The following is a 10,568-nucleotide window of genomic DNA, read 5'->3' on the forward strand; positions in this document are numbered from 1 at the left end:
TCTCAAAATATGGCGCCACCCAAAAAAAATTAGAGGAAAAATCTTTAGTGATGAAATTTAATTTTTCCTCACCTAAAAATAAGTATTTATTGACGAAAATAAATTTCGTCACCTATTATTTTTACTTTTTATTATATGTGACAAAATTTTATAATTCGTCACGAATTATTCTTATTTAGTGACAAAATATTTTCTTCATTACTTTTCGTCACCATAGGTTTAGAGAGTTAATTAACTTGTGTTTTGTTTTGAAAGAGAGAGAGAGAGAGAGAGAAATTGATAAACAAAAATAAAAAGGGGAAAAAAGTTAGTTGTCTATTTTTTCCATTACCACCCAATATGTCAAAATTTTTCCTCCAAAATTGGTGACAAAATAATTTCTTCACTAAAAAGTCTCAAAATATTAAAAATGATTAGTGACAAAAATATATTTCTCACCAAATGGTCTTAAAATATTTAAAATCAAGTTTCTCAAAAAATATATATACATAATTATTGGTGACAAAAATATATTCTTCACTAATAATTTTATAATTGGTGACAAAAAAAATTTCTCACCAAAAGTCTCAAATTTTGGCGCCAACAAAAAAAAAAATTAACGGGAAAACCTTCGGTGACAAAACTTAATTTTTCCTCACCTAAAAAGAAGTATTTGTTGACGAAAACAAATTTCGTCACCCATTATTTTTATTTTTTATTATACGTGACAAAATTTAATAATTCGTCACGGATTGTTCTTATTTAGTGGCAAAATTTATTTTCTTCACTACTTTTCGTCACCATAGATTACTTTTGTTGTAGTGAAAGAAAAACACTTTCTACCATGATTTTTCATTGAATATCAAGTTAAAAGCATGAAATGAGGAAATAAGACGATTAGCATTTTCCTATGTGATGAATCTATTTAAATAACAAGATAGACAACAAAATATTACAAGAAATTGGACTGAGAAGTACTGAAGCAAAACCTAATAAAGTAAAGTAAATAAATGATTGTGAAAGTCTCAATTAGTATGTCTACACTTAATAATTCCATTTGTCTAAAAGAGTGACTCACTACAAGAATTTACACATTTGGCGACCACTTTTGCCGACCAAAAAAAGTTTGGTCGCAAAAAAATGTCATTTGCCGACCAAATTAAAATATGGTAGCTAAAAAATTTGTCTATTACCGACCAAAATTTTTTTGTTGCAAATAAGTAATTTTTTGCGACCAAATTACAATTTTTGTCGCCAAAAATCTGGGCGGGATAATAAAATCTGGGCGGAAGCTGTTTGATCTTTCAGCGACCAACATAATTTGGTCGCTGATACCAAAACGACGTCGTTTTGGTATCTAAATTCGCACACGGCCATTAGCCGACCAATAGGTTGGTAGGGGATAATTTACTAATTCAAACACATCTAAATCAGAAATACACGCCTCTTTCACACACCTTAGTCGAATTTGATCAAAGCTCAGTTGCGCCAATCACCTCACCTTACCGTCGACCTTGCCGTCCGCCGTCGTTGTCTCTCCACCATCTGCGCCTCCGTCCATCTTCGCCATTTCTGTTTCGTCTTCTCCATTTCTGATTCATCTAGGTATTTTTTTCAACTTATAATAGGAAATCTCTGTTTATATCTCTGTATCTCACGTTTTCTCTTTGATTTCCATTATTTGGATTGGCCGCCATTGCTGCTACGTGCAGGTGAGCTTTGTTTATGTGTATTTTGGCATATGTCTGTTTGGTTGCTAAGAAAATTTAGGAAAATAGAAGCAGAGAGTTTAGATTTTAAATCTGATAATGTATTTTTCGTTGCTTTTTAAGCTTGTGAGTGAATTGAGGAAAACTGAGAAAATAAAGTTTGAATTTTTAGTGTCTGGTTCCCTACCACTGCGCTGGATTGTCTGGATTTCTTTTTATTTATTTATTTTGTATTTCTCTTTCTTTATGTATATTTCATAACTTCCTATATCCTTCATTGCTGATAAATTTAGAAATTGAAGAGAAATAAGATTCTCTTAGACCAAAGATTTAAGATTCAAACTCTGTTTCTTTGATTACACACGTTTTCTCAGCAACCAAGCGGGTCATTCTTAGATTTTGGGCGTAGGTTCTGTTTTCCAAGTATTGTTTGTTTTTCAGGTTGAGTCCTTTGTCATTTCTATGTATTTTTGTATGATTTCTTTGTTCAGATAGTTTGAATTCAGCTAATTTTTTATTTGGGTACTGTTTCTTGCTTTCGTTTGTTCTTTTTTCTCTTATTTTATGTTCTGAAAAGATGAATGTTCTTCACCAAGGTTTTAAATTTTTGGTCAATATCTGCCATCTGAAGGGTGTTCCCCTTTTGATTTTTTTATGGGCTATTGCAAATTAGGGTTGTTTCAGATTTTGAGTTTTTACTTCTTGGACAATGTAGGTGCTTTCCAATTCTGTGTAAGTTTGGTTTTCTCCTTATTTTACATTTGAGAAATCTACTCACCCAAATTTTTTGTCAAGAAATCTCCCCAAAAAGGAAAATTGTGTTTGAGATTTAGTTGGTGTATTGTAGGGTCCATGCATGGAATGAATCTGGATTTTAATGTTTTTGGGTAAAATTCTGGATATAAATTTTGGGTGTGCAATATTAGTGTTCTACATTGTTATAGTAAAATGAATGGATCTTGTTTCTTTTTATTTATTTATTTTATGGTAATTATTTAGTTGTTACTTAAAGATTCTTTTGAATTGAGTTTTTGGTGTTTCAGTTGTGGTCCTTGGGTAGAACTGAAACTCTTTTATGTTGTTCTATGCTATGTTGGGATATTGTATTGTGAGGTGGGGTGTAAACTCTGTGAAAAATGGTTAATTGAAAATATCAAACAAGTGGAGAATAAATGACTTCCTTTCCTTTAATTGTTAATGTTTGTTAGAGCAAACCTTGCAAGCTTTCACTGAAAGTAACTAACTGCTCTTCTTTCTTCTTTTTCTTTTCATTTTTTTTGGGGCGGGGTGCTTTTCCACACCAAATATGGTAAAACACTCTTTGCTAACCATCTCATATTTTCTTGATATGTAAAGTTCAATTTATTATGCTTTTTACTGCTTTACTCATAGGTTGTGCCACCTTTTTTTCCCCTCCAGATTACCCTTATGGGATTCATGTTCTTGGTCATATCTACATTGCATAGCTATGTGAGTTATTTACCTTCTCTTACTATGCATTTGCTTCTCTGTACTGCATTTTAAAGTTTATTGATTAATGACATCTTTATCATGGTTTGCATACTTCTTTTCATATTTTTCTCCTTCTCTCTAGTTTTGTTTTCCTTTTTTTTCCCCTTTCTTGATACGTGCCACTTTGTTTGATGAGAACATCATAATATTAATTCAAATCTATTGTATTGCAAACATGTTGTTTCTCTTAATCGTAAGTTTTCAGCGGTTTGTATCCCCAAGATTTGGTGAAGACTAATTTAATATCCTTCTTGTTATTGGGTAAGAGGAAATGAGGTACTAAAGGTCATTTTAAAAATAAAATAGAAAGAAAATAAAAAGAAGGATTTATCAGAGAAACAAACTCATCTCTACCCAATTTAGGAAAATCTTAATTATTAAATATGGATCAGCTATAAATTCTTACTTTCACCATTCAGTTCTAGATGGAGTCATATTTTGGGCTCCAGTGTAGACAATCATGCCTTTCCACTTGACCTTTCATTTGTTCTTTACAGCTTTCCTCATTTCTTTGTGGCACATTTAATTCTGATTGAAATTTCATTGGTAGCTCAGAAATCAAAAACTAAATTTTACTCAGTTGAACGAAAGAAAAATAAATAAAGAATTCTTTACTCAATTGAACAAGGTTTGTGTTCGTCCTGCGCTGGACCGCAAGAAATGCATAAGACTATATTTGTTTATCTTTCTAATGCTAAGCTTATACTTGGAAAATTCTTATAGTGCTTTTAAAGTTGTTCTTTTCGACAATTTTCTTATTTGGATTGTGTTTCTTCATCATGATTGATACATGGATGTCTGTGTGATTAGATTATTTTGAATTAAATGTTTGCCTGATGACGGAAAATTTCATCACATGTTCTTGACACATTAGTTTCAGATTTGAATTTTATAATTTAGTTTAGTGGAAGATCAACAAGGGAAAAAAATCAGTTTAGTTCTAGTTCATACTTTGATTATATTTTGGTAGTGGAAAATTCAATACATTCACTATGAGACTGTTTTGAATGTGAACTTACACACAATTGAAATTTTTTTGAAGGATCAAATGTCCTGAAAAAGTCGCAAAATGTTCTATAACATTCATCTCTTGGATGTAGTGCTGAATATGGGCCATGGAACAGTGACAATTGAACTAAATGCAGATTACAACTGAATTAACATCCTAAATCTTAATATCTGTAAAATAAATAATGTGTAATTTTTAGAAAGTATGTGTTTGGAAAATGGGCACTTTCGCCGCCGAGCTAATTTTCATCTAAATCCCTGGCTCTTATCTGATAGAAAAGATTATGTTTTTTTTTTTTATTATCATTTACTGTGTTTGTCTAATGAAATGGCCTTCGATAGGGCCACGTGGAGACGAAGGATTCATGTAGCCGACCCCATTTGATGGGACTTAGGCTTGGTTTGGTTTGGTTTATTTACTGTGTTTGAGTTTTAAAGTAGTTGCAAAATATCTTGACTGACGATTTTCTTTGATAAGTGTCCCTTTCATTATTTTCACATGTAAGTGTTGCAGATATATTCACCTCGCCTTGATTCAATTCCTCCTAGATGGGTCCTTTTTGCACATGGGTTGCTTCTCTTCTTATATTAGGTCTGCTTAAATTTCCCACAAGCAGTGTTATCATATGCTTCTGTCCTGCTATGTGCTTGCAGTTTATGTTCATACTTGCTTGTCTTGGATGGCTTGATGAATTATATCTTTTGGGTTTCATTAGTGTTATCTCATTTATTTCCTTGTGCCCTTTTTTCTTTTTAAAAAAATTTCCTTCTCCTCAATGTGATGGTATGACACCTATAATGATTGCTCTTTGGTCTTTGCTGTCATTTGTACTTGGTGCAGACAGAAATTGTACAGTTCTACACGATTAATTGTGATGTGCTAAGTATCCTTGAAGGTTTTAACTTAGGAAGGAAAATACCATTCTTATTGTCTTTAGTAGAAAGTAGCAATTCAATAGCATAAGGCATGAGCGTTATGTGATTTACTTTCATACAATGGAGTTTAAACAAAATTTCTGTTATGAAATTTTTATTTTTATTTTTTTGATGCATGGATCTAAGTATCTTTTCAATAATATGAAAAAGGTTGTCCTCTCTCTCGCTGATATTATTTTGGTGCCTATATATAAAAATGCAATTTGAACCTATCTACTGGTAACCTGCCAGACTTTAATGGTTTTTAATAAACTGATTGGCTCTATGTAAATACTTTTGCAATGTGCAGCAAATGATTGTAGTTGCTGGAGAAACTTATTCCCAGCAAATGATTGTAAAAAATTCCCATCTCTGAGAGTGAAACTTACATGAGAGTGGAATTTATACATGTTTCTTAGTTTTAATACTTTTGCAATGTGCAGCAAATGATTGTAGTTTGTGGAGAAACTTTTTCCAAGCCCATACATAGGGATGGTAATTGGCAAGTTCACCAAATTTCAAGGTAATTTCACCAGACATCAAAAGTTTGATCTGCAGTCATTGAAGCCATGCAATCTGTTGCTTAGGGCTACTTTTTTGTAAATGGAACTTATATATGGCTCTTAGTTTTATTAGTTTTGTGATGTGGGACTAGTGATTTCAGTTATAGGACAAACTTAGATAAGGTAAATGGCTTCAGCTTGGGTATAGAGTTTTCATTTTGTAATGTGGTAAACATATTTCTGCAATTTTTTATCCCACACCGCACCAGGGACAAAAAATGGAGGGCTGAGCCTTATATGAAAGGAAGTAACATCCTTTGCTTCTCAAACATCTCATGCTTAGTGAGTTACACGTGCTGGAGGCAACATTCAGGTGAAATATTGTGCGTTGGTCACGGACTATGGGAATATTTAGAAGTTCTGCTAAATGCCAATCGGGCCCTGCTCTTTTTCATCTATTTTATTAGCCCTGACCTGCTTCGCGCTATTTCAGATTCTGATTTCTAAATAGATTTGAAAATTTAAAATTTGATATGATTAGACAACTCTTTGCCTATGTGTGTAGATAAAGGTGTATATATATATGCTTTCACATTTTACCTGTACTATGGCTGCTTGATTTGCATATACAATTCTATTCTAGAATTAGTTAGATATATGTTGCTTTTAAACCTCATTTGCTCAGCTACATTGGAAAAACCAATAGAATGAAAATGTTTTTGTGATCTTTCTATATATGACAAACTGTTTCCCATAGAGACATACTTCATTTTTACCTTTTGGTTTTGGGAAAGAGAAAAGAAACATTATTTACTTCTTTTCTGTGACTATTGTGTTGGATTTTCTTTCCATTAGTTGGTCTTTGGATGGGGAGTTTAACTTAGGAAGGAAAATACCATTCTTTTTTTTAGGCGATATTATACTGTAATAACATTATTCCATTCTTTTTCAGGTGCTGATTGGTGGGCTCAACCTTTTGGGAAGTCTCTGCCATTTCTGAGCTGGGTTCCGTTGATAAATGGTATGACCTATGTATATCTAGAAACAGATTTGTATGACACAAATAACTTGTAGCAAAGTCTTTTGTGCCTATGTTGTTGATCCTGTGTTTATTGCTCTTACCTAGCCAACTTACTTTATTTGTTTGTATCTGTAGCGATTTACTTTGATACCCTGAGAAAAAAAAAAAAACTTTTGACTTTCTTGATGCCACCATGTAGTCTTTGTAGAGTACTGTTCCATGTTACATGTGAATGGGCTGTACATTCCCAAAGTCATAGATTGATGTTGTAGAATAGGGTTTGAGTTGCTGATTTGAAATTGCTGGTAAGAATTATAATCACATTGCAGCGTCCTTGGCGTCATTACCATCAAGGATGCTATTCTTCTTGTGTTTGTCGGATGTGGGCTGAATACATGTCCATATTACTCAGCTGTTCTTGAAATATTTAGCTAATTGGTTGCACATAATTACATCAAAGATTATATCTTACACGTTATATATATATTTTTTCTTTTTTCTTTTCTAAATAGCATATCCTATTACACATGACAGGCTTCATATGAGCAGGATTATTTTGGTCTTGAGTTTTATGACATTTTTTTGCTCATGCCAAAGCTCACATTCATGACTTCTTAACTGTTTCTAGGTGATTATCAGCTTGATTTTACTTTATATGGTGTTTTGCGTTTGTGCAGCGTGTACAATGTTTGTAAGGTTGTTCAGGCGAGGAAAGGAAGCATGCTATTGGCGTTGCCAATGGTAAACCTGTTACTATTGAAACTTTTTAAGGAAACAAAGAAAATTCGATAATCATTTAAAAAATTGAAATACGAAGGAGGACAAGAAGTCCACCAAAATCAAAAAGGGAAGAAAAGTAAGAAAAACAAACCAAAAAACCAAAAACAAAGGTTCTCATGCTCTACAAATACCATTCCAAATCCTAGAAATTAAAAAATGTGGAATCTCTTTAAAGAGCCTTAAAAACACAACTGCTCCCAAATTCTATCCTAATCTTCTACATTCTCCTAAAAAACTTTATCACTCCTTTCAAGCATAATACCCCAAAGACTGCACAAGCCACATATCTTCATAGAACCCAAGCCCTTCTATTTGATCCCAATCCTCCTCTAAAATCAATACAAAACATAAACTCACAAGAGGACAGAACGACCCAATTGACCTCCACCAAATGAAAAACATAAGCATTAATATTGAATGCTTTGTCTATCATTTCTCAAGTTTCTACATAGATGTATTGTCACTGTTTCTTGTCAGCTTTACCTGTTTGTTGTGCTTGTGGGAGGAGTCCTGATATGGTACATAACTATTCATGCTATTTGTTTTTCACATGCTTAGCTTGGGGATCATATTTGATCATTTTTGTTTTCAATATGGTTGTTATTTCTTGTGCAAGGATTATTTGTCAATATGGTGGTCTGCATGATCTGTATGGCTTCAGAAAGATCCTCTGCTGATCGGTCTGGATGGTCTGCATGATCTGTCTGGCTTCAGTGTGTGCTCCAGATCTGTCTGGCTTTTTTCTGATCTGTCAATCATCCTGATTTGTCTGGATGCTTGTTTTTGGAGTAAATTGGTGGTCTATATTGTGAAATTAGAAATTTTCACAAGTTTTGTTCGAGAAAATGTCGAATTTTGCGAATTTCTCAAATTGAGAAACTTAATAAATTACAATGTTTCAGAAATTGCAAAAGTGCACACTTTCTGTATAGAAATTTCCAAGTCTTCTTGATTTTTAAATATTGTGAAATTTCTAAATTTCTAATGCTATACATTAGAAACTCTCCCAAAAATACATTACAAATGATCATCATGGTTTGTGGGCCTTATTAAAGATAATATAGTACTGAGAACACCATACATTCTATTGAATGTCAATTTTAGTGTTTGTATTTATTTTGATGGAATATGATCTTCAGTTGGTGATGTCAAATGGCGGCGTTATAGAAGATAGAATACAAATTAATAGTCAACTATATATGGTGGTGACTATCAACACCAATTTATAGTTTGTATTTATATTAATCATCGATGTATAAAATTTATTAGAGAGCTGCTATAAATTATTTTTTGTTTTGAACATTTTTTTATATCACTGATCAATACATGCATGATAAATATAATATCATATATTAGTATTTGCTTTTTCTAATACTTACCTCTAAATAAAAACGATTAGAAATAAAACTACCCAATAGTCACAAACTTAACTTTTTTCCAAGTATAAAAAGATCCGTTTTAAAAGTAGACTGCCTACCTCCCATTTGAGGAGTGAATTGGTTGGGTTAGTCAATCGAATTATATTCTGGGTAGTCAAGTGCCACACCCCTTATCCGATATTCAGTCATGGGCATCTCCCTTTGCCTCTGAACCGATATTGCCATGTAATGAAACATGTTCATCATCCATGCATTCATTATATATCAATCTTGATATATAGATTAACAAAAGATAGATACTTCTTTTTTCTTCTTTCTTTTACTTTGGTGGTCTGCATGAATGTTTGTGTAACACTGTGGCAGCAGTGTAACACTCGTTTCATCACAACATGACATATTAGGAGCCTTCAGAAGCCTTGGCAATACGGGTTTCATCAAAAGGCTTCTGAAAAGCTGTTTTATCACATAGCAGCACACACCGCTGGGGTACTGATTATGGTTGGTTCTGGATTGAAATTTAATTCACATGAAAGGTTCATTGAAGGGCATAGGAGTTATTGACAATATGGATCAATTTCAGTTGCCATGTTGGTTTCTGCTGTGTGGCACTATATTGGATTTGGAATGGTGGAGGTTTCAATTTATTCTATAGACATAAGAATGCTATTGTTTTATTTACAATTTGATAATGATAGTAATATAATTTGCTAATGTGACCTTTTCATGGACATTTTTCATTATTTGTCTAATTTTACCTGACATTATTTCTTTTTTTTTTTTTTGGTACAAATGGATGACCTCGTGCACAAAGCTAAATTGTACAGGACAAATTGGCACTTTTTGCTTTTTTTGAAGGATTATATATTTTTGTATAGATGTATATGGAAAATATTAGGGTAGACTAGTAGTTATATTTTTGGATACACTACTAGTTATATTTTTGGATGGATGTGTATAGAAAATATTTGGTAGACTAGTAGTTATATTTTTGGGTTGATGTACATGGATAAAAATTTAAAACATAATAACAAGTACGTGTTATGCTTTAAATTTTTATGCTAGATGAAATATGTAGTTTGAAATTATTTGTGGATGTAAACTTATAATAGTTGCTGACTTTAATTAAACAGGTTCAGAAATGGTTGTTATATGTATTTTGTTGAATGTTGATGATTCAATTTATTTGTTGGTTTGAATGATTTTTGCAAATTACAGATTATATTGAATAAATTGGATGGATTATTATAAATTACAGGTTTATTTTGTTGGATGTTGGCCGCAGAATGTGACAATTGGCGACCAAACTAATTTTGGTCGCGGAATGTCATAATTGGCGACCAAAATTTTTGGACGTGAAATGTCACAATTACCGACCAAAATTTTTGGTTGTGAAATGTCACAATTGGCGACAAAACTAATTTTGGTCGCAGAATGTCACAATTGGCAACCAAAATTTTTGGTCGCGAAATGTCACAATTGGCGACCAAACTAATTTTGGTCGCAGAATGTCACAATTAGCGACCAAAATTTTTGGTCGCGAAATGTCACAATTGGCGACCAAACTAATTTTGGTTGCGAAATGTGTCAATTGGCGACGAAGAAATTTGGTTGGCAAAAGGTATCTTTTCGCGACCAAAGTGTTTTAGCGACAAAATAAAGTAGTCGCGGTAATTAATAATTAGCGACCAAAAATTTAGTCGGCAAATCCAACTTTTGCCGACCAACCAAAATTTTGGTCGCGAATTACTTTTGCCGACCCTCA

General features: G+C 32.8%; 1 long non-coding RNA gene across 3 annotated transcripts; it reads left to right on the plus strand.

The window, feature by feature from the left end:
* The first annotated feature begins 1,418 nt into the window (after positions 1-1,418).
* Positions 1,419-10,117, plus strand: LOC145797205 (uncharacterized). 3 transcript variants are annotated; one of them, XR_014338451.1, is made up of 4 exons: positions 1,419-2,997; positions 3,108-3,158; positions 5,567-5,646; positions 6,579-10,117. It is a non-coding gene; the product is annotated as an uncharacterized LOC145797205 (long non-coding RNA). The 3 variants fall into 3 exon arrangements; XR_014338450.1 differs by having other exon boundaries at positions 3,108-4,800; positions 6,579-10,113; XR_014338449.1 differs by having other exon boundaries at positions 3,108-5,646; positions 6,579-10,116.
* The last annotated feature ends 451 nt before the right edge of the window (positions 10,118-10,568 follow it).

The sequence above is a fragment of the Camellia sinensis genome, chromosome 8, assembly GCF_055761805.1.
Source record: "Camellia sinensis isolate YWXY chromosome 8, ASM5576180v1, whole genome shotgun sequence".
NCBI classification, from domain to species: Eukaryota; Viridiplantae; Streptophyta; class Magnoliopsida; order Ericales; family Theaceae; genus Camellia; species Camellia sinensis.